This window comes from Camelus ferus, chromosome 23, assembly GCF_009834535.1.
Source record: "Camelus ferus isolate YT-003-E chromosome 23, BCGSAC_Cfer_1.0, whole genome shotgun sequence".
NCBI lineage: Eukaryota > Metazoa > Chordata > Mammalia > Artiodactyla > Camelidae > Camelus > Camelus ferus.
In genome coordinates, this window is record NC_045718.1 from 30,187,155 (window position 1) to 30,207,497 (window position 20,343).

Consider the following 20,343-nt stretch of genomic DNA (forward strand, 5'->3'; position numbering starts at 1 on the left):
CTCCCCCACCCAAAAAAACAAAACCAAACCCTTAAATAGCTTCCTGACACTCTGGGGACAAAGCAACACTTGTTAATGTGCCTTCAAGGCCTGTGTAGCCTGACCTGCCCACCACTCCTCCCCCACCCCCTCCAATCTCCTTTCAGTCCTGTGTGCTCACCTGCTCCCTCCCTGGACTCCCTGTAGTCCAGCTCCCTACTGCAGGGCTTTGTAGAAAGGCTGGTCCCTCTGTCTGCGATGCTTTTCCCACCCCTTCTCAGCTCCTAACTCCCGTTCATCCTTCAGATTTCAGATCAAGCCTCCCTCCTCTGGGCTTCTTTCAGCACAGCGCACCTCTTCCTCCTAGCCCTTGTCCAGCACATCTGTCCAAGAGGTGACATGGTATGGGCCGCCCCCACTGGAAGTAGAAGTTGAGGGTAGAGGCCAGGTCTGCTTTGCCCCCGTGTGTCCCTAGTGCCTGGCATTTACTGAATGTTCAGTAAATATTTGTTGAAGGAATGAATTTAAAAATCCTTTGAATGACAGTGTTGAAAATGATCAGAACTTTTGAACAAAAAGATGGCTGAATTCACCTTGAGGAATTATAGATGACCTACTTCTCAGCCTAGTTTGTAGAGATGGGCCAGTATCCCGGGTGCACTGCAAACATCAGGGTTTGGGGTCTAAAAAGATGAGGATCAGACTCAGGAGGCTGATGAACACAATGAGGTGGGGTGTCTGCCAGCCTTCCCTCAGCAACTCCCCCACAACAAACCCAGGCAGGTGGTGACAACCTCACAGCCAGAAAATGCTCTTAAGGTCATGGAAAACTTCTCACTACTTAGCACTTATCACATACCTGGCCTTGGGTCAAGTGCATTACAGACTGAATCCCAACTGTCCTCCCACAGTAGAGGCCAAGAGGGTGGACACCGCCCTAAGCCTGCTGAGAAAGGCCAGCTCTGGCCGCAGGTGGGAATTCCTCCCTCTGCCCTGGTGTCCCATGTCTTCCTGACAGTGATTCAGACTCACAGGAGCTGAGAACCTTCTGTGCTTCTTCTGGGGGAGGCAGCCACAGGCATACAACTGTGTGCCCCCGAGACGTAGGGCTGGGGGTCAGTGTGCTTCCTCAGCCTCGGCCCCTCACCACCCTCCCCAGCCTTGCTGCTCCTCCTGGGTGGAAGGTGAAAGGAACATCAAGTAGAGGGGAAACCAGATGGTTCCCCTTCCGCTCCAGGCCAGCCTGCCAAGGAAGGCAATGCAAATGGGGAACGTTCCTCCAACAACGCTCACCGCTCACCGACAGCCGCACAAGCCTGGGGCTCCCAGGGGCTTCCCAAACGTGATGCCGGAAATTTCCAGGCCTGTTCACCATAGCAGAGGCCACTCTGGCTCAGGATGGATGGGGGAGAACCCTGGGTGGGGGGGGTGCTCCCTGATTGCGCAGCCCAGCACAAGGCCAGCCTCTCCATCCACAGCCATTTCCCTTGAACCCCTGTGGCTGGTGCCCTGGGGCAAAGCCAGCTGGGCTGAACTCTGCACTGGGGTGAGAGCTGTGTTTATCTCTCTGCAAGATCTGGGCCAAGCCCTGGGAGAGCAGCCTGGGGCCAGCACCCGGGGAAAGGAAAAATGTCATTTGTAGGCAAAAACAAAGGAAAGTAAACATGTAAAAACAGTGGGGGTGGGGGTAGCCTTCTCATGGAGAACTCTGTTCTGGGGCCTGAGTGAGGCACATCACTACCTGCCTTGGAGGGTCTCCCCGCCCCCGGCCCCCAACTACACATGTACGTGTAGAGATGGATGGCAAGAGTACCCTTAGTGACTGCTGCTCTGATGCCACCCTGCGTGGAGTCGGGAGCCAGCTCAGCTGGGGGTCAGGTACTAAGTGCCCGCTTTGAATCCTGGCCCTACTGCTCACCAGCCGTGCAACCTTAGGCCAGTGACTTCAACTGTCCAAGCCACAGTCTCCCCACCTGTGAGATGGACAGAATAAAGTGCCTCCCTTACTGAGTTAACGCAGCTAAAGTGGCCACACAGGGGACTATTTTCACAGGCATTCACTTTTTTTTTGAATCCTGAGAACACTACAGGTGAGGGAGAGGGCCTTAGCCTGAAGATGAGGGAACTTTCCCTGAGAAAGTGCTACCTGAACCAAGATGGGAAGTTAAGGAGCGACCCTTGCAAGAGGGAAATGCATAGGGTTTCCAGGGTGAATATGAGGTCCGAAGGCCAGTGTGGCTGGAAGGCAGAAAGTGTGGGAAAGCGCAGCCTGGGATAAGGAGGCTGCTCTGGGCTCTGAGGCCTGAGTGAAGGGAGCATTAGCACCTACCTGGAGGGTCTGGATAGGTGAAGGGGGGGCCATATGGGTGGGCTGGCTGGCCCAGAGCAGCTTCAGAGAGGGGATGGTGACCTCCACAGATTCTAAATGTCCCTGTGCTGGGGAGTGGGGGCTACCACAAACTCATTTATACAAACTTCCATGCAGACTTTTAGTTAAACAGTATAAGGGCGATCAGATTCTCCACACCGCAGAGTTAACACACTCTGGCTAGGGGAGTTTCATTTGAAGTCCTGTTCCATCTCACGTTCTACCAATTAAAATAAGAGCTGTCATGACCGGGACATTGTGCTGTACATCAGAAATTGACACATTGTAACTGACAGTACTTCAATAAAAAAAGCAATTAAAAAAATAAAATAAAATAAGAGCTGTCAAGTTTTCTACTGGTTCTAAATTACCAGAGAAAAACCAGAGTGGAACACAATTCACTGCCTTTGAGGAAAAAACATTACTTTCTGTGGAATTTCAGTACCTGGCATTGTCTATGAGGAAAGAAAGACTTCTATTTCAGGAGATAATAGGAATGGGCCATATAATACACTTATTTGATTTACTTCCCACCATTAACCAAACCCTGCCCCCCTCTCCCCTCCCCAAGCCTGCTTTTCCTTAACAATATGCTCTTCATCTGGAAGCTTCCTCAATAGTGTGTAACAGGAGAGCACAGTGAGCTGGGCCACCGCTCTGCTCCGTAACCTGAGCTGGCTTTCTTGTCTGTGCTTCACACAGAGCAGCCCCAAGCACTAGGGTCAGAGTTCAGGGAATATTCTGGGTTGTTGATGTCCTGGTGGCGGTTAGTTTGCTTGTATCAATGTCTAGGTTGCAAAGAGAAATAAAAAGTCACAAACAGCTAAAACTATTTCTGGAGTTCAACCAGAGATCCAGGGACAACTTGGAAATTAAGATGTTCCATTTTGACAGTGTGACTGTGACCCTGAAAACTGTCCGTGGGAAGGAGGCACAGAACCGCAAGGGCAGAGGGCCGCCTTCCCCCAGCTGGTGGCCAGGCCTGTCCGCTCCTGCCTCCTCGCAGGGATAACTTGGTTCACAGAAAGACTGGAAAGTGGTAAAGTACATCCATTCTCCCCACTGAGAGTTAGTAAGAGGGTCAGACTTCCCTGGGCCCTTGGCATTCACGGCAGGGATTAATCATGGAGCTTGGCACTGGAACCAAAATATTTCTCTTACTTACCAAAAGGTCCAAGTCTCTCCAGTTTTAACAAGAAGAGTAGTACAAACGGAAAGTCACACCCAATGTACCAAAGGTCATTCATTCCACACGGGAAGCCAAGTCCCAAGCTGAGCTTCGGGGGGACAATCTGAGGTTGTGGTCCTCGGGGAAGTGGGGTGGGCCCACGCCCAGCCGCCCGAGGAACACTGCGTGGGTCTTTGACTCCCGCCCCCTCACGGCTCTTGTCGCAGGCCACAGCCTGGCTAGAGCTCACAGCCCTTCCATCAGTGTGTCTCTGGGCACCATCACCCACCGTGAGGAAGCCCAAAGAAGCCCTGGACTAGAACATGGGGGGTAGCAAGACTCCTTACGCACATCATCTTGTGGACTACAGTAACCCTGAGAAATAAGGGGTAGTTTTTTCTTGTTTTAAAGCAATTTAAGAGGGGAGGGTATAGCTCAAGTGGTAGAGCGCATGTTTAGCATGCACAAGGTTCTGGGTTCAATCCCCAGTATCTCCTCTAAAAATAAATAAACCTAATTACCTCCCTCCCCCTACTAAAAAAAAAAAAAAAAGATTTAAAAATGAAGCTCAGTGGAGAGGAATACAGCTCAGTGGTAGAGCCCATGCTTAGCATGCACAAGGTCCTGGCTAATCTCCAGTATCTCTATTTAAAAAAAAAAGAAGAAAAAGAAGAAGAAGCTCAGAGAGGCTAAGTGGTCTGCCTGAATTAACCCAGCTTGTAAGTGCCAAAAAGACATTTTAATTCAATCTGTTTTTCAGTCTTTCTAAAGGCAGCAAAAACTCCTGACCTGGGACAAAGCTTATGGTCCCCACTTGTGGGTTGGCTACAGAATCCTCTGGAAAGTCCTTGAACTCCTCAAATACAAGAACATTTTCTTCCTCCTAATGCAAGCACTTTCAGCTGGGCTTGGAGAGCTTAACAGGTGTGGCTCTGCAGTAGCTGAACGGTGCACTAAATTGGCTTCTTACAAGAACGGCGCCCACCGCCAGACAGCGAAAGCCAAGACAAAGACAATAGAGTCCAGTGGACAGGAAGACTCCACTCCAGCTCCTTGAGCCCACCTGGAGGAACGCTTGTAGGCTAGACTTTAGAGTGACAATAGCTGCTCTCTGGTGACAAAGGATGAACTATGACCTCTCTCAGGAAAGTAATCTGAGTCATTCCTTAGTATCTGTGGGAAATTGGTCCCAGGACCCTCTGGATACCAAAATCCATGGATGTTCAGGTCCCTTATATAAAACAGCATAGAACAGTCGGCCCTCTGTCTTGGTGGAGTCCACATCCATGGACTCAAAACCCAGAGATACAGAGGCTAACTGTAACATTGATGGCATAAGAGGCTGTTTCAGTTTGAACTTGGTTTGCACAATCGTGTATTTAATTATACAACCAAAGTCAGGATTGTACAGTTCTCTTCTTGGCAAGAGAGCATCTGCTGCTCCCTCCTCAGGCAAGGGGATGGGGTGGCTGGATCTTTGGCAAAGCTCTGGATCCCTCCTGGGAGAACTGCTGGGGTGATTCTCCCTGCTGCAACCTCCCCAGCTGACCACACAGTTCCCTGGAGCCTCTGCTCCTAGACCACTGGGCCCAGGCCAAGAACCACACGGGAAGCCCACAGGTGACCCCATGGGGCCAGCTGGGCTGGGTGATTACATTTCTGCCTCAACCCTGGGCCCTCGACCTCTGCCTGGGGTTTTGCTCCCCATATCCTAGGCCAGGCCCTTCACTTTGTGTGCAGCTGCCCTCAGTGACCTGGCATAGGCTGCGGGCCCCACCCAGGCCCCACCCAAACTGACCACTCCCCACTATTTCCATTTCTGAAGATCCCTTTGGATTCTTAACTACAGAATCATCACATAGCAGAGCTGTAAGAAGTCCTGCAGGTTACGTAGCCCAACCTCCTCACTCCATGGATGAGGTCCACAGAGGAGACACATTAATGGCAGAGTTGGGACATAAGCTGGGTCTTCTTTCTATGTCAGTTCTCTTTCCACATCACTGTATTACCTCTCAAAGGAATGAATCACTCATGATGGGATGAAGGGCCCTATCAGAGGTGGGTTTTAAGCATGGGAACCTAGAGGCTCCTTAAGTCACCACAGGCCTGCTCCATCTGTGCTCACTCCAGCCCCAGTGGGTAAGCTCCGGACTGTTTCTTCAGCAGGAGAGCAGCTCACATTGAGCCCTCCATTATTTTGAAAGTCCAGTTGTGTTCCATGTCTTTGAGTAACTCAGCTCAAGGATGGAGAAATGGAATCTGGACAGTCCCTGCCTTCGCATGTCTGGGCAGGGCCAGGAAGCTGGAAGTCAAGGTGCAGGTGAGCCATCACTAGGCCTGGGCCTGCTGGGCTCTTATGTCCATGGGTATGTTGCTGTGCATTGATGACACGGGGGCTCCCTGAGACCTCCAGCTGGTGCTGGATTTAGACAGCAGACATGAACCAGGACACTACAGGAGGAGGGTGGGGTAGGCATTCCACCTCCTCCAATGGTTGGATGCCCTTTCTCTAAAGGTCCCTCTGCCAAAAGAGCCCCGACTCATTCGCTTCCCACAGACATCCCACTCCCATAAGTCTGAACCAGCCAGTGTGCTTGAGGCATAGCTGAGAGGCAGGTGGGATCACACAGGGAGCATGTGGGTTGGAGCAGATGGTGTTGAGGTTCACCCTGGCTGCCTTGCTGAGCAGTTATTTTCCATGAAAGACTTGTCTTTCTTGGAACTGGAGGTGGAGGAACCTCTTGTTCTCAGGCTGGGCCAGTTCAGTTTATCCACTAGTCACTCACACCAAAGGACACTGGTGGCAGCTTGGTTCACACTTAGCAAACATAGACATAAAACTCATCCATGGCAGACACACGCCTGCCACAGGGCCTCGGCACTTGCTTTTCCCTTGGCCTGCTGCACAGTCGCTCCAGATAGCAGCTTGCCACTCCCTTAATCTTCAGTATTATTTAAACATCCCCTCTCATGAGACCTTCTCTTTTTACCAGACCCGCCCCTCCTCTCTTCAGTGCTTTATTTTGCTCCATGGCACACATCACTTTCTAATATACTTTATATTTTACAAATTTAGTTTGCTTATTGTCCATCTTTCCCCCAGCAAAACTGCAGACTCTGTGAAGGCATGTTCCCTGCTTAGGATTCCTGCATGCCCAGGGCAGAGCCTGCACACTATCGGCAGTCCGCATGCATTGCCCACAGCTGCTCAGGGAAATGCCAGAAGTCTTCACCTGGCCCTCCTAGGTGCGGAAATTTGGGAAAGAAAAACCACTGAACACTTCCAGAGCTTTTTGATAAGTCAGACCTATTGGGGCCAGTGACAGGCCCCCACAGCATCCCTAAGCCCTGACTCCCTGAAAGAAGGAACCACCACACTGAAGAAAATAATTACTTTCCGGAGCAGTGAGGCTTCTTGCAAATGTTTACTTTAAATAATGCTGAGAAGGCTTTGTTCATAAGGGAAGATTGGTCAGGCCTTGAAAGACAGATGGGACCTAGAGGGAGCGATATAGTGAGCAGAGGTAGGGAGATGGCGAGTGCGAGCTGCACTGGGTTCATTTGGCTGTGTTGCAAGGTTTGCTTAGAGCAGTAGTAAGGCTTGGGAGAAAAACAGCTTTGAGACAGATTTTAAATGGTCTATGGAGCAAGGACAGGGAATTTAGACTGCTATTCCACTTCTACTGGGAGTAGTTTATAGACCACATTTGGAATTTAAACTTATTGTCATTTGGTACTGATTTTTGCAATGAACGTTCTTTTAAATAGCTCATTAAGAAGGGACAATAGTTCTGCTTTTTATAGTATTTCTTTTTTCCTTGCTTTCATAAGGTCAGCCTGACCTGGGTGGGCATCATTTGACTTGGCTTTAGTGTAGCCAAACAATTATGCACTGGCAGGAGAGCTCTGAGTTGCTTTGATTTATGTGTGGAAAAAGCCACTATCTGAAAGTTCCTTCATTTTCAAAGGCACAGACTGGCCTGTCTGTCATATAAAGGGTCCCAGTGACCTCTGGAAGAAGAGGATTTGAAATGTACAGTGTTAAGAATGAAGGGAAATTTGTTTTTAATAGAAACAATATCCCAGATCCTCTTTGATGGTATTACAGAATTTTTTTTTGCAATTTTCCTGGGATTGAGGGCAGTGTTGCATATGGTGGGAAACTGTTAACTAAAGTCATGCGTCTCTGTATAGTGTGTCATAACATTAAAATTTACTTTTTAGTGTGAAAAAAAATTATGCTGAATTCAGAGGAGTCTGCAGAGTGGCACTGAAACAGGCATAAATGCCAATGTTCCCAACAATTTCCTAGACCAACTCATAAATCCCAGCAAAGCCCATGTACTGTATGCTGAGTTGCCAAACGCATAGGGCCCCCTAACCTCCTCCCAACCCTCCTCCACGTGCTGAACCCTCACCGAGCTAGGGGAGGCAGGGCAGAGACGGTCTTCCCATCCAAGCGCCAGGGGCCCACCCAGGCTTTGTGGAGCCTGCAGTTTATACAGTGGAGCAGAGTGAAGGGGGTCGGGACGCAGCTTTAAGAAAAAGAAGTCAAAATTAGGATCACATCATTGCTAGAGCCCACTGCCCGCACCCCTATACCCAAAGCTTCAGAATGGGCCGAGCAAGTCAGGGGCCAGAGCTCAAGTTCACAGCTTCCTGCCAGAGAGGGAAGCCGAATGGGTCTCGGATCTCTGCTGAGCTAATCCTCAGACTGATCACATTTCTCGGCTTCTGCTACCGGCGAACTCTTAACCTTCAGCCCAATTTCAATTCTTTTGTGCTCTCAGCTGAGCGAGTTGGCCTTCTCTCCCGAGAACAGAGCAAGAGGCGGGAGAGAAAAATTGGGGCGGCGGACAGAGATGGAAAGAAAGCACGTTTCAACTAAAAGACTTGAGATGGGTTTTAGGAGTCTGGTGACAAACAGGTGCGTTTCACTGCGTTGAGCGAGACGCACCCCTGAAAGCAATACTTTCCGGGATAACCAGTCAAGGGGACCCCGCTGCCCAGGCCTGCGAGTGTCCACGCAGCCCAAGGCCGCCTTAGTCCTTGGCCCAGTGGCCCTTGTCCACTCGCAGGGCTCGCGCGGGCCTCTTCCCGGAGCTGGGAGCACTGGGTGAGGGCGGAGGGTGCAGAGAGGGCCGGGGGCCGGGTGGCGTGTGCGGTCCCTGGGTCGGGGATGGAGCTACGGACAGCGGGGAAAGGGGGCGGGAGCGCAGGCCTGTCTGGAAGTCTCCCTAGAGCCCTGGCCGGACAGCGCCAGTCGACAGCGTCCCCCAGCCCGCAGCCCCCTGCCGTTCCACCCCGCAGGATCCCGATCGGCCTCTGCGTCCTGGGAGCGCGGTCCCTGCCGCCCGTATCTCGTAAACTGCGCACGACGCGTCCCAGGCGCTTACTTACGGTCGTCGGCTCGCTAGCTTCAGGGCTCGGCGGCAGCAGGTGCGCGATCCCTCCGGCTCCCGGCTCCCGGCTCCCCTGGTTTCTGATCCGTGCGTCCCCGGCCAACCCCTCGCTGACCACGCCCGAGCTCGGCCTCCCAGCGGGGCGGTCTGGGCCCCGGCCCGGGGCGGCCTGTGAGACCCGGGTTCAGTCCCGCTCCGCCCCCGTTACCAGAGCGACCCGAGGAACTCTTCACCTTCGTAAGCTCTGCCTCTGCTTTGGAAGAGGGCTGTCAAAGTGCGGTCCGCCGACCTGAGCACAGAAACGGAGCTGAAGTATTTAGCAATTTATGCAGTGACTCTGTCAACTGAATCAAAATAAATAAACAGCCCCCACCCTCCCAAGCTGGCACATTGTATGACTTTTAAAATTTCATCTTTCTAGCAATTCACTGTTACTGTATTTTTCACATGTACGTTTCCAGTCCAGGACAGACTGGGAAATTTAAAAGCAAACCAATCTGTCTTTCAACACAAGGTCTGAAAAGCACTAGTCTGGGTGAAAGTAAGACCCACTCAAAGAAGTCGTCATGGTGAGAACTGAGATCTACAACACTGAGTTAGAGGCCTGGAGAGTAAGTAGCTGCTTAGTCAGTCCCCTCCAGTTCAGGGGGAACTGGGCACCCAGGCCAGTGGATACTGGGTTCTTTTGACTTCTACAAGTGTTAATTCCCAGACCTTCATCCTTAGAAAACTTACCCAGTCACCTTTGTCATCGTGCCACTTAATCGCCTCACAACCCCTCCAGCGCATCTTTTATGTGCTCCGAGATGCAGCTGTTTCAACAATGGGCATCAAGATCTCAGTCGGCAGACCACAACCAGGGCCTGTTAATAGGGATATTAAGCTTCTGACTGTCACCCTGCATATAACTTTAGGATAAAATTGATCCCCTTGGCCTCCAGCCTTACTGCTCATCCTGGCCCAAGAACTCTCCATTTCAATTAAGGGAGGCTGCTCCTGGCTGACAAACACACTCAACTCAATACCATCTCCAAACTTTCGCTCATGAAGTACACCTGTCAAGGATGCTCTCCTGCATCCAAACATGAAATCCTAGTGTCCTTTAATTCCACACCCTCCTACAAAAGTCTTCTCTCACCCCTGCACTCTCTGGCATTTCTGTGCTCCTTTAAAACTTGTAGTCTATGAGATTCCTCCATCCCTCCCCCAAATCTTTCAAACAGAAGTCTGCCTCTGGCCATTTTACCAAGGGACTCAAATTTGCTACTTTTAAAACTGCAGTGATGATGAAAACATTCTAAAATTATATACTGGTGATGATTGTAGCACCACAACTCTGTGAATATACTAAAAACTACTGCATTGTACACTTTAAAAGGATGGATTTTATAGCATGTGAATTATATCTCAATAAATCTCTTATTTTTATACAAAAAATGCAATGAGATTGTCACCTCACTCCTCACTCCTGTATCCTAATCTCCTTGGTTGGATCATCCATCCAACATTAGAATATGAAATCTGAGATAGTCCAAGATATTTAAAAGTACAATCTACATATAAATAGTAAATAAATAAGTCACCGAGTCCAACTCAACAGGGCAAAATTTAGACAGATTTCTACTGCTTTTGGGCAGAAGCTGTTGAAAGATTTATGGAGCAAAAGAATGGGTGTAATGAGAGCAAAGGATGTTCTTCTATACAAACTTCCAGAGAGTTTCCAAGTACATCAGGGAAAATGAAAAATAATATATATGGGGGATAATTTAGGATAAAAATTGTAGGTACATTCCTCATTCACTGGGGAGGAAACAACATCCTTTATGCCAAAAATGCACAGTATGAATCTAATCATGAGGAACCATCAGGACAAAAAACCCTAATTAAGTAACATTCTACAAAATAAATAGCCTCTACTTTTCAAAAATGTCAATGTTTAAAAAAGGTCAATGTCATGAAAGACAAGGAAAGGCAGATAAAATATTCATGATGAAAGGAGACTAAAGAGTCATGAAAATGAACTGCAATGCTCTATTCTAGACTGAACCAGAAACTGTTTCTATGAAGAATATTATTGGGACTATTGGGGACATTTCAAGAAGGTCTATAAATTAAATAATAGTGTTATATTAAATGTTAAATATCTTGATTTTGAGAATGAATTTTTTTCTAAGTGAATATCCTTGATCTTAGAAAGTACATATTGAATTATTTAAGGAGTAATGGAACATCATGTCTGAAATATTTATTTCATTTCATATGGAATATACAAATATTCCAAACTATATATATGCTACATGTGTATGTGTGTGTGTATATATATATGGAGAGAGAGAATTATAAAGCAAATGCAACAAAATGTTAACAATTAGTAACTCTGGGTAAGGAGTATATGGGAGTTTCTTGCACTGTTCTTGCAACAACTTTACTGTAGGTTTGAAATTATTCTGAAATAAAAAGTTTTAACAATTGTGGATCAAACAAACATATGTATTTACCTCAGCTTCCTACTGAAAACACTGTGAAAATACCTAGAGGGAGAGAAAAGCTATAAATTCCACAAGGACAAAGTGATTGGCCAAAAAGGCAACAGCAGAGGAGAAATGCCAACAAAATTTTTGGCAAAAAGTAGGGTGACTGATTAAGCAGAACAGATAAAGCTATAAACCTTTCTACAACTAGAAGCAAGCAGATTCTTGCCCTAGACTTGTAGGGATCACAAACTATAACCCATGGGCCAAAATCAGACCCACAACCTGTTTTTGAAAATCAAGTTTTAGTGGAGCACAGTCATATTTGTTTGTTCACATATCATCTATGGCTGCTTTACGACAACAGAGTTGAGTAGTTGCCTATAAAGCCTAAAATATTTATTTATTATCTGGCCCTTAGAAAGCATCTACCTTACCTGCCTTACAGCCTGCAGTCTTAGGAGCTAGAGATCTGGGGAATCTCTGAAGGCAAATGTGTAGGGAATGGTAATCTGCAGAGACCTTGAGTGTCCCTGGGTGTTCATGCTGGGTATGCCAAGAATGTAAGGCAAAGACTGAATTACGGGCGTTATTGTTTAATGGGTATAGAAGTTCAGTTTTGCAAGATGAAAGGAGTTCTGGAAATGGGTGGTGATGATGGTTGCATGACAATATAAATGAATGTACTTAACACTAGTTAACTGTACACTTAAAAATAGTTAAAATGGTAAATTTTGTTGTGTGTATTTTAACACACACACACACAAGAAATTGGAAAATAAAAACCCTAGGAAGATTAATTTAAAGTTTGTATAAGGAGAATTTATATCTCCTGCCCCTTGTTCTTGCTCCAAGCCAGTGACAAGCCCTCCCTCACCTTGTCTTCTGGAAACTGAACTGAGAGGCTTCCACCTCAGGGGCACTAGGCCCAAGGAGAACAGGGATGTGAGTCCTGACTGAAAACAGTGGAACCAAGTGAACGTCTTCACATTAACCTGTGAGTCCCTCCTCAGCCCCTTCCCTCTCGGGCTCACAGAACACTGTCTCCAGGTGATAATCCCCAGGCAGGGGACTGCCTGCTTGAGGGATGTGCCTCTGAAATAAATGAGCAGTCCTCAAGAAAAAAGCTGCAGATGGTGACATTGGGGGCCTAATACCAAAACAGCTGAGGTCAATCAGGCTACTGCCTGCCACGTACACAGAGCTTCCAATTGGTGTTTTAGTCTCTCACTCCTAAATATTGAAAGATCACCAGACATGGGAAAGCCTCCAACATGAAAGGCAGAGCCCAAAACAGAGAGAAAGTGCTCACAGGCAACCAGAATATCCTCAAAGAGATAAGAAATCAATTGTATCTATGAAGTAGGAACAAGATAGCATAATATAAAGAAGCATTCAGAGAATTAGAAAGCACTTTTTGAAACTGAAAATTTAACAGAAAGGTCAGAAGATAGAATTGAGGAATACTCCCAGAAAAAAAAAAAAACAGAACACAAAGCAGAGATGGACAGTGAAAGAGAAAAAAGGAAAAGAAAATCAGAAGATCAATCCAGGAAGTCACCAGACTAATATGAGTTCTGTAAGAGAGAAAAGAGAATACAGAGAGAAGGAAATTATTAAAAAAATTATCCAAGAATATTTCCCAAAGTAAAGCATGAGTCTCCAAATTAAAAACACACAATAAAAAGCCAGAAAAACACACCAATGAAAGTCACTGTGAAATTTCAGAATAGTAAAGAAAAAGAGAAAATCTAAAAACTTCTGGAGGTGGGGAAGTACCAAAAAAAAAATAGGTTAACACAAAGCTCAATAATCAGAATGTCATTAGACTTCTTTAGCAGTAACACTGGATGCCAAAAAAATAGTGAAGCAAGGCCTTCAAAAGGTATGAGAAAATTATTTCCAAGAAAGAATTATACCATAAAGTGTGAGGGCAAATTAAAGACATTCTCAGACATATAAGGACTAAATACATTTTACTTCTCATGTACCCTTTTCTAAGGATGTTACTAGAGGATGTGCTCCAGCAAAACAATTGGGTAAATCATGAGAGGGGAAGACATGGTATTTGAGAAACAGGGGACCTAATAGAGGAGCAGCAAGAGGAATCCTAGGTTGACAATTGTGCATCAGGCTTAAAGAGCAACCTGTCTAGATTAGAAGAGGAAGACAAATGGCTGGGAGGTAGGTCTCCTGGGAAAATATGAAATTATACATTAACTTAGTGAAGTTTTTGGAAAATAACATGAAAAGTATTCGTCATATCTAATGGCATATTTAGGGGAAAAGAACAAAGGAAAGGAAGCTAAAAAGTAAATAAAGGAGGAAAATGATTAACAACAGGAAAAACAAAGTTGTGCAAGAAAGAAAATGTAATGAGTACACTGCTTGGCTCTGTAGTCAGCAATATTTACAGAGTCATCATTATGTAAACCCTATTGACTTAACAAAATTATTATTATTATTACTATCTTGGAAGGATGAAGTAGGGGTAGGTGTATAATACTTAAGTCTTTATTATAGGAGAAAATCAACAGACAATGTCTAAAATTGACAAACCAAGAAAATACGATTTATAAGCACATTATTTAGATATGCAGAGGTAAATGCCAAAAGATTTGAAAGTAGAGTGGGAAAAATGAGGGAAGGGGATTATTATATTTTTATTCTAAGTCTTGTTTATTTGATTTCTTAAAAAACCATGTACAGCAAAAATAGAAATTCATTTTAAAATATTATTTTCTGATGCCATTGCACACTCCAGATTTATAGCTTTTCCATCTAGATTCTAAAGCATTTCTTACATGCTTCCCAACTCCAGGCTCATACCAGTTCCAATCAACTACTGTTTCCTTCTGCTCCCACTCAAGCTTTTCCTTCATGCTTATTCGCTATGGGGCTCCTGCCCCGCACTCTCTGCTCTCTGGATGCTTATCGATAAATTTCTTTTCAGATGTTAATTGAAAGATTATTGGTTGCCCCAGATCTGTATGTATTTTATTATAGTTAGACTCTCATATCATGCAATCATTTCTCACTGCAACCAATCCTGGATTGATAAGAAACCTTATTTCTTGCCAGTTCCAATTACAATTCTTGACAAACAGCTTACGTAATTTTGTGGGTTTTGCCTTTATAAGCTTCCCTCATTTTACAGTCGAGCTGAACACGGTTCAAGTGCTTCTTAAATCTGTGTCTCCTGGGCTATAATCCTCAGTATGGCTCAAATAAAACTCTTCTATTCCTATTATAGATTGGTTTCTTGATCATTTCCATCAACACAACAAAACAACCAATAAACAAATACAAGCAGAACCCCCAGTTTCTAGAAACTTGCCCATGTACAATGGAAAAAAGAATTCATAAAGATATCTTTTGGGGGATTATCAAGAATGACAAAATAAAATAATATGTTCTATGCACTGAGTCAATACAGTAGAAAATAATTTTAGATTTTAAATAGATTTCATATTTCATAAAAAGATGCAAATAAAGAGGAAAGACGCAAAATGTTAGATTTCTAAGTACTTTTCCTGGGTCCTCAGAAAGGTGGAATGGTGTATTACTCAACAATCCTGAAATTTCTTTTAAATGACCTCGCACTGACCACTTCCTCCCAGGTTTCTTGAGATCTCTGACTATATTATATTCCCAGGACTTTAAGATCAGTGGTCAACAATATTATCAAGTGAAGATCAAAGTTCAACAGAAGAATTCAGTTAAAAAAAAAAAAAAGCCAGTTGTAAACAGTTTATACACGAAGTTCAAAAGCAGGCAAGGCCTCTGGAGCCCTCTGTGGGTCTTCATTGAACACTGCTAACGACTATGCCTTATTTGAGTGTGAGAATCGTTTCGTTCTTGTTTTGCACAGGATGGGGGGAGCGTTATTTAAACTCGGTAGTTTACTCAGACTCAATCCTTTGAAGCCTCATGGCCCCACATGGTTTTAAGACAACGGTAATTTTTGCCTCCCCACCCCCCTATTCTCACTGAAGAGCAAAATCCAGGTTTAACCTGTTTAACAGGTTCTTTTTGTATTTGTATATTTAAGTTCTTTTCTTTTTTAACCTCATCTTAGGCACTACCTATTGAAGACTTCAACAGATTACAAAATTAGCTCTTTCTTCAACTGCCCTCACTACACCAACTTTCTTCCTCCCTGTGTTCCCCCCAAATTTTAGTTATATCAATATTCAGTGTTTTCATTATTATGAAGGCAACTCAGGGCAGAGAATAACAACCATGACTTTCTTTTCCTATATAACATGATGTTTTCCTTAGAATTAATATTTTTAAAATTTGGTTGGTTTCTTATGTACCGATCACTACTTCACCTCTAACCTTTCTTATCACTCACTTATCCAGATCTCTTCATAGTAAATTCATTCACATCAGATTTTCTTCAATTGCATTTTCTTGAAGAAGTGCCTCAGGAGCCCTCGGACCTGCCTCCCATCTGGTCTGGTTGCTCCATCCGTGGGGCACAGCTGTCATCTGAGTTCCCGTTTCACCAGCATTCTGGGGATTCCTCCCTGCTCTCTCCTGTGTTAGGTATCTACTTCCTAAATCCCATGCCTTCCTTTCTTGGCTCACTCCATTTTAGAGGAACACATCCTTGAGTGGCTTCTTGAAAAAGGGTCTATGAGAGGTAAATTTTTGAGGCATTGTGTAGTAGATCACTGTTCCCAGGGATTTGCTGGGTATAGATTCCTGCCCTTTGCTATGTGGCCTTTAGTGCCTCCCTACAGATGAATCTAATTCCCCATATCACTGATACATGGCTTGAACATGTCACTTGCTTTGACCAATAGAATATGATGTGACATCTGAGCAGAAGCTTTAAGTTTCAAGGTTCTGCTCTGGAATGAAGACCCTGGAGCAGGAGTGGGGCCGTGGAGCCACAGTCATCTGTGATCTGAGCAAAAAATAAACAGTTTTCAAGGTACTGAGATTAGGGAGATACTACTTCAGCAAAACTTTATCTAAATGTGTCTGGGAAATGTCTTTATTCAATGCTTCCCATTGTTTGGCTGAATACAAAATTCCAAGATGGAAATAATTTTCCTTGACAATTTTGAAGGCGTTACTCCACGATCTTCCAGTTTCTACTATTGTCATTGAGAAGTCCAAAGTCATTGTCACGCCTGATCCTTTTAAAGAACTCCCTTTTTTTTTTCCTCTGGAAGCTTAGAGGATCTCCTCTTTATCACCATTTTCCTGAAATTCCGAGATCATCGGTCTTGATATTTGGTCTACTTTCACCCTTTGTGCAAGGCACTACGAGGGCCCTTTCAGCCTGGAAATTCATGTCTTTTAATTTTGCAAAAATTTCTTAAATAATCTTATTGATTTCTTCCACTCCATTTTCTTTTTCCTGGAATTTCTGTTATCCAAATCTTGAACTGCTTTTCCTGTCATACTTGATTTTTTTTTTCTGCTTTTTTTTTTTTTTTTCCTTTTTGGCTCTATTTTCTGAGATATTTCTGCAATTTTTTTCTTTTCACACTTCTACTTTTTCACTTTAGCTGTCATGCTCTTAATTTCCAGGAGTCTTTTTTGTTCTTTTAATCTAGGTTCCCCTGAAAGTAGAGCCTGAGACAAAGGCTTACATATAGTAGCTTATTTGGGAAGTCATCCCAGAGGTAGGAGTAAGGGCTGGGAGATGAAAATGTAAAGGAGGAAAAGACAATACAAGGATATGTTTTCAACTTGGCCACTGCTCTGGATAACTGGGACTTGATTCTGTGGGACCTTCTGAGAAGCTTTCCAAAACAAGTCTCAGAACTGCCCACCCAGGCAGCAGAAAGTAGAGTATTAGCTTCCATCTCTCACTGGTCAAAAGTGAACCTCACAGGCTTTGACTTCCCTGCATTTCTGGGTTCCATGTGCACGGATGCCAAGAAGAGTGGTGTTAGACTGAAACCATAAAGGAATGGACTAAGAGAGAAAGTGACTATTATCAAAAGGTGAAACTTCTGCATGGCAGAAGGTACCTGTGGTAGCTTGAATAATGGCTCCCCCAAAGATATCCCTGAACTAATCCCCAGAAAGTGTGAATACGTTATCTTTTAGGACAAAAGAGACTTTGCAGGTGTGATTAAAATAAGGAGATTATCCTGGGTTGTCACATTAAGTGAAGTAAGTCAGGAGGGGAAAGACAAATATCATATGACATTGCTTATATGTGGAATCTTAAAAAAGATATAAATTTTATTTACAAACCAGAAAATAGATTCACGGACATAGAAACAAACGGTGGCTCTTTCATCTCGGCTGCCGACATGCAATCCAGACAAAGGAAGACCTGGAAACTTAGGGGCCACATGAGCCACGGCCACAGCCCCATCAGCAAACACCAGAAGCATCTGGGAGGCCAGGGTAATGCTGGTGGCATCACCACAGAATCAACTTTGACAAATATCACCTGGGATACTTTGGGAGAGTTGGTATGAGGCATTACCACTTAAAGAGGAATCAAAGCTTCTGCCCAACTGTCAACCTTGATAAATTGTGGACCTTGGTCAGTGAGCAGATATGGGTAAGTGCTGCCAGGAACAAGATTGGAGCTGCTCCTCTCACTGATGTGGTGCGATCGGGATACTACAAAGTTCTGGCAAAGGGAAAGCTCCCTAAACAGCCTGTCATGGTGAAGGCCAAATTCTTCAGCAGAAGCACTGAGAAGATTAAGGATGTGGGTGGTGCCTGTGTCCTTGTAGCTTGAAGCCACATGGTGGGAGATTCATTAAATATCATCAAGTGCTTAAAAAGAAAAAGAAAAAGAAAAAGAAAACAAACTGTGGTTACCGGGGTGGGGGGGGGAAGAGTCGGGGAAGGACAGATTATGAGTTTGGGATCAACAGATACATATTACTATGTATGAAATAGAAAAACAAGGTCCTACTGTATAGCACAGGGAACTATATTCATTTTCTTGTAACAAACTATAATGTAAAAGAATGTGTATATGTATAACTGAATTGCTTTGCTGTACACTTGAAACTAACATTGTAAATTGACTACACTTCAATAAAAAATAAGAATAAAAAATGAGATTATCCTGGGTTATCTGGGTGGGAATTAATGTAATCACAAGGGTCCTTATAAGAGGGAGTCAAGAAGGTCAAAGGAGGAAGATGTCATAACAGAAGGAGGGGTGGGAAAGGAGATGCAATGTGGAGAATAGCCTCCAGAGGCTGGGAAAGGCAAAGAAACGAACTCTCCACCAAAGCCCCCACGTGGAACGAACCCCACTTGATTTTCACCCTTTAAGACTCATTTCGGACTTCTGATCTAAAGGACAATTTAAGGGAAGAAATTTGTTTTTTTTTTAAGCCACGAAATTTGTGATAATTTGCTATGGCAGCACTAAGAAACAAATTAGTGGGACCAAAAAAGTATCCATACGCAAAGATAAAATGTGAGTGACAGAATGGGCAAAAATGTTTGTGACATGTTCAACAAAGGCTATCCTGAAAACAGGATTCCTTTTTTTTTCAATTTAATGAATACACAGGAATTACTATGTGCCAGACACTGTTCTAAGTGCTTTATAAATACTAATTCATTTAAGCTTCATAACAACTCTGTGAGGTTCTTATTAGTTGCCATTTTACATCTGAGGAAACTAAGGTATGCAGGTTAAATAACTTGTCCATGGTCCCAATAACCGTTAAAGAAATGACAACCCAACAGAAAATTAGCAAAAAATTTAAAATTCAAACAGACAACACACATCTGAAGACACCGTGTCAACTCAAGTCCTCCAGAAAGCACATACCAAGATGAAGTAAGTGTAGAGGTCTGCTGGCAGAAATGCCGGTGAATGGAGAGGGAGCAGGAGTGGGCAAGAGCCTCAGAGCACAGTGCAGGTGTGACACCTGTGAAGGGGAGAGGCGGGAGGAAGGAGAACTGGGTAGGAAGAACCTCAGCCTGCAGTGCAGCGCTAAGTCTCAGCCAGGTCACAAGGGGCGGGACTGGCCCAGTGCTAGTGTCCCTGCTGCGCTCAGTTACTGGCTGGGAACAGCCCAGGAAGAGTGACGCAGTGCAGCAGATCTCACAGGTGTGGCCATCGGAGGCTGTCAGCCAACTGCAGTCATTGCAGCACGCTCTCTTTCTCTTTTTTCCCCAAAACACTGTATTGAGGCATAACTGGCATATAGTAAGCTCCAAATATTCAGAATACACAATTTTACAAGTTTTGATATATGTGTACACCTTTTCATTGCTGAGTTGTATTGCTGTGTGGCTGTGCTGTAGTTTGTTTATCCAAAAACCTGTTGGACTTCCCAGTTGTTCCTAGTTTTTGGCTATTAATGAATAAAGTTGCAATAAACATTCATGTACAAGGCTTTGTATGGATGGTAGGTGTATATATAACTTTTAAAGAAACTGCCTGTTTTCCAAATGGTTGTACCAGTATACATTCCACCAGCAGTATGAGTTTTCTCATACTGCTTCACATTGTCAGTACTTGATGTGGTCAGTCTTTTTTAATTTTAGCCATTGTAATAGATGTGCAGTAATATTTCGTGATTTTAACTTTCATCTCTTTAACAACTAATGATGTTGAACATCTTAACATGTGCTCATTTGCCATCTTTCCATAGTTAAGTGTCTGTTCAAATCTTTTGTGTATTTTGAGGGGGGGCATTGTTTTCTTACCAAGTTTTAAGAGTTGTTATGGATACAAGTGTTCATCAGTTATTTGTTTTACAAGTAAATTTTTTCTGATATGTAGCATTTTTTTTCATTCTCTTAACAGTGACTTTGGAAGAACAGATTTTAATTTTGAACTCCAATTTTTTTTTCTTTTATAGTATTTTCGGTATAAGAAATCTCTGCCTAACCAAGGTCCCAAAGATACTCTCCTGTTTTCTTCTGGAAGTTTTCTGGTTTTATATTTAGACCTATGATTTTTTTTTAAATTAATTTTTGTTTACAGTGCAAGGTAGAGGT

The 20,343-nt window shown here is 44.4% G+C and overlaps 1 protein-coding gene, 1 long non-coding RNA gene and 1 pseudogene across 5 annotated transcripts in view; 1 reads left to right on the forward strand and 2 right to left on the reverse strand.

Annotated features, from left to right (window-relative positions):
• The window catches only part of EPHX1 (epoxide hydrolase 1), a 36,675-nt gene extending 27,576 nt beyond the window's left edge, over positions 1–9,099 (reverse strand). Inside the window, exons 1-2 of one of the 4 annotated variants that reach the window (XM_032466597.1) lie at positions 8,916–9,098; positions 7,934–8,050 (exon numbers count right to left, since the gene is read on the reverse strand). The gene's annotated coding sequence lies outside the window, so the exon portion shown is untranslated. Of the gene's footprint in view, positions 1–7,933; positions 8,051–8,911 lie in introns of all 4 variants that reach the window. The other 3 variants (XM_032466598.1, XM_032466595.1, XM_032466596.1) reach the window with 3 other exon arrangements.
• LOC102519659 overlaps positions 1–18,331 on the forward strand; it is a 29,126-nt pseudogene extending 10,795 nt beyond the window's left edge.
• Positions 10,547–19,533, reverse strand: LOC116659269. Its single transcript, XR_004314512.1, has 4 exons — positions 19,121–19,533; positions 17,643–18,013; positions 15,730–15,733; positions 10,547–10,557 (listed from the first exon to the last, which is right to left on the reverse strand). It is a non-coding gene; the product is annotated as an uncharacterized LOC116659269 (long non-coding RNA).
• Positions 19,534–20,343: the final 810 nt, after the last annotated feature.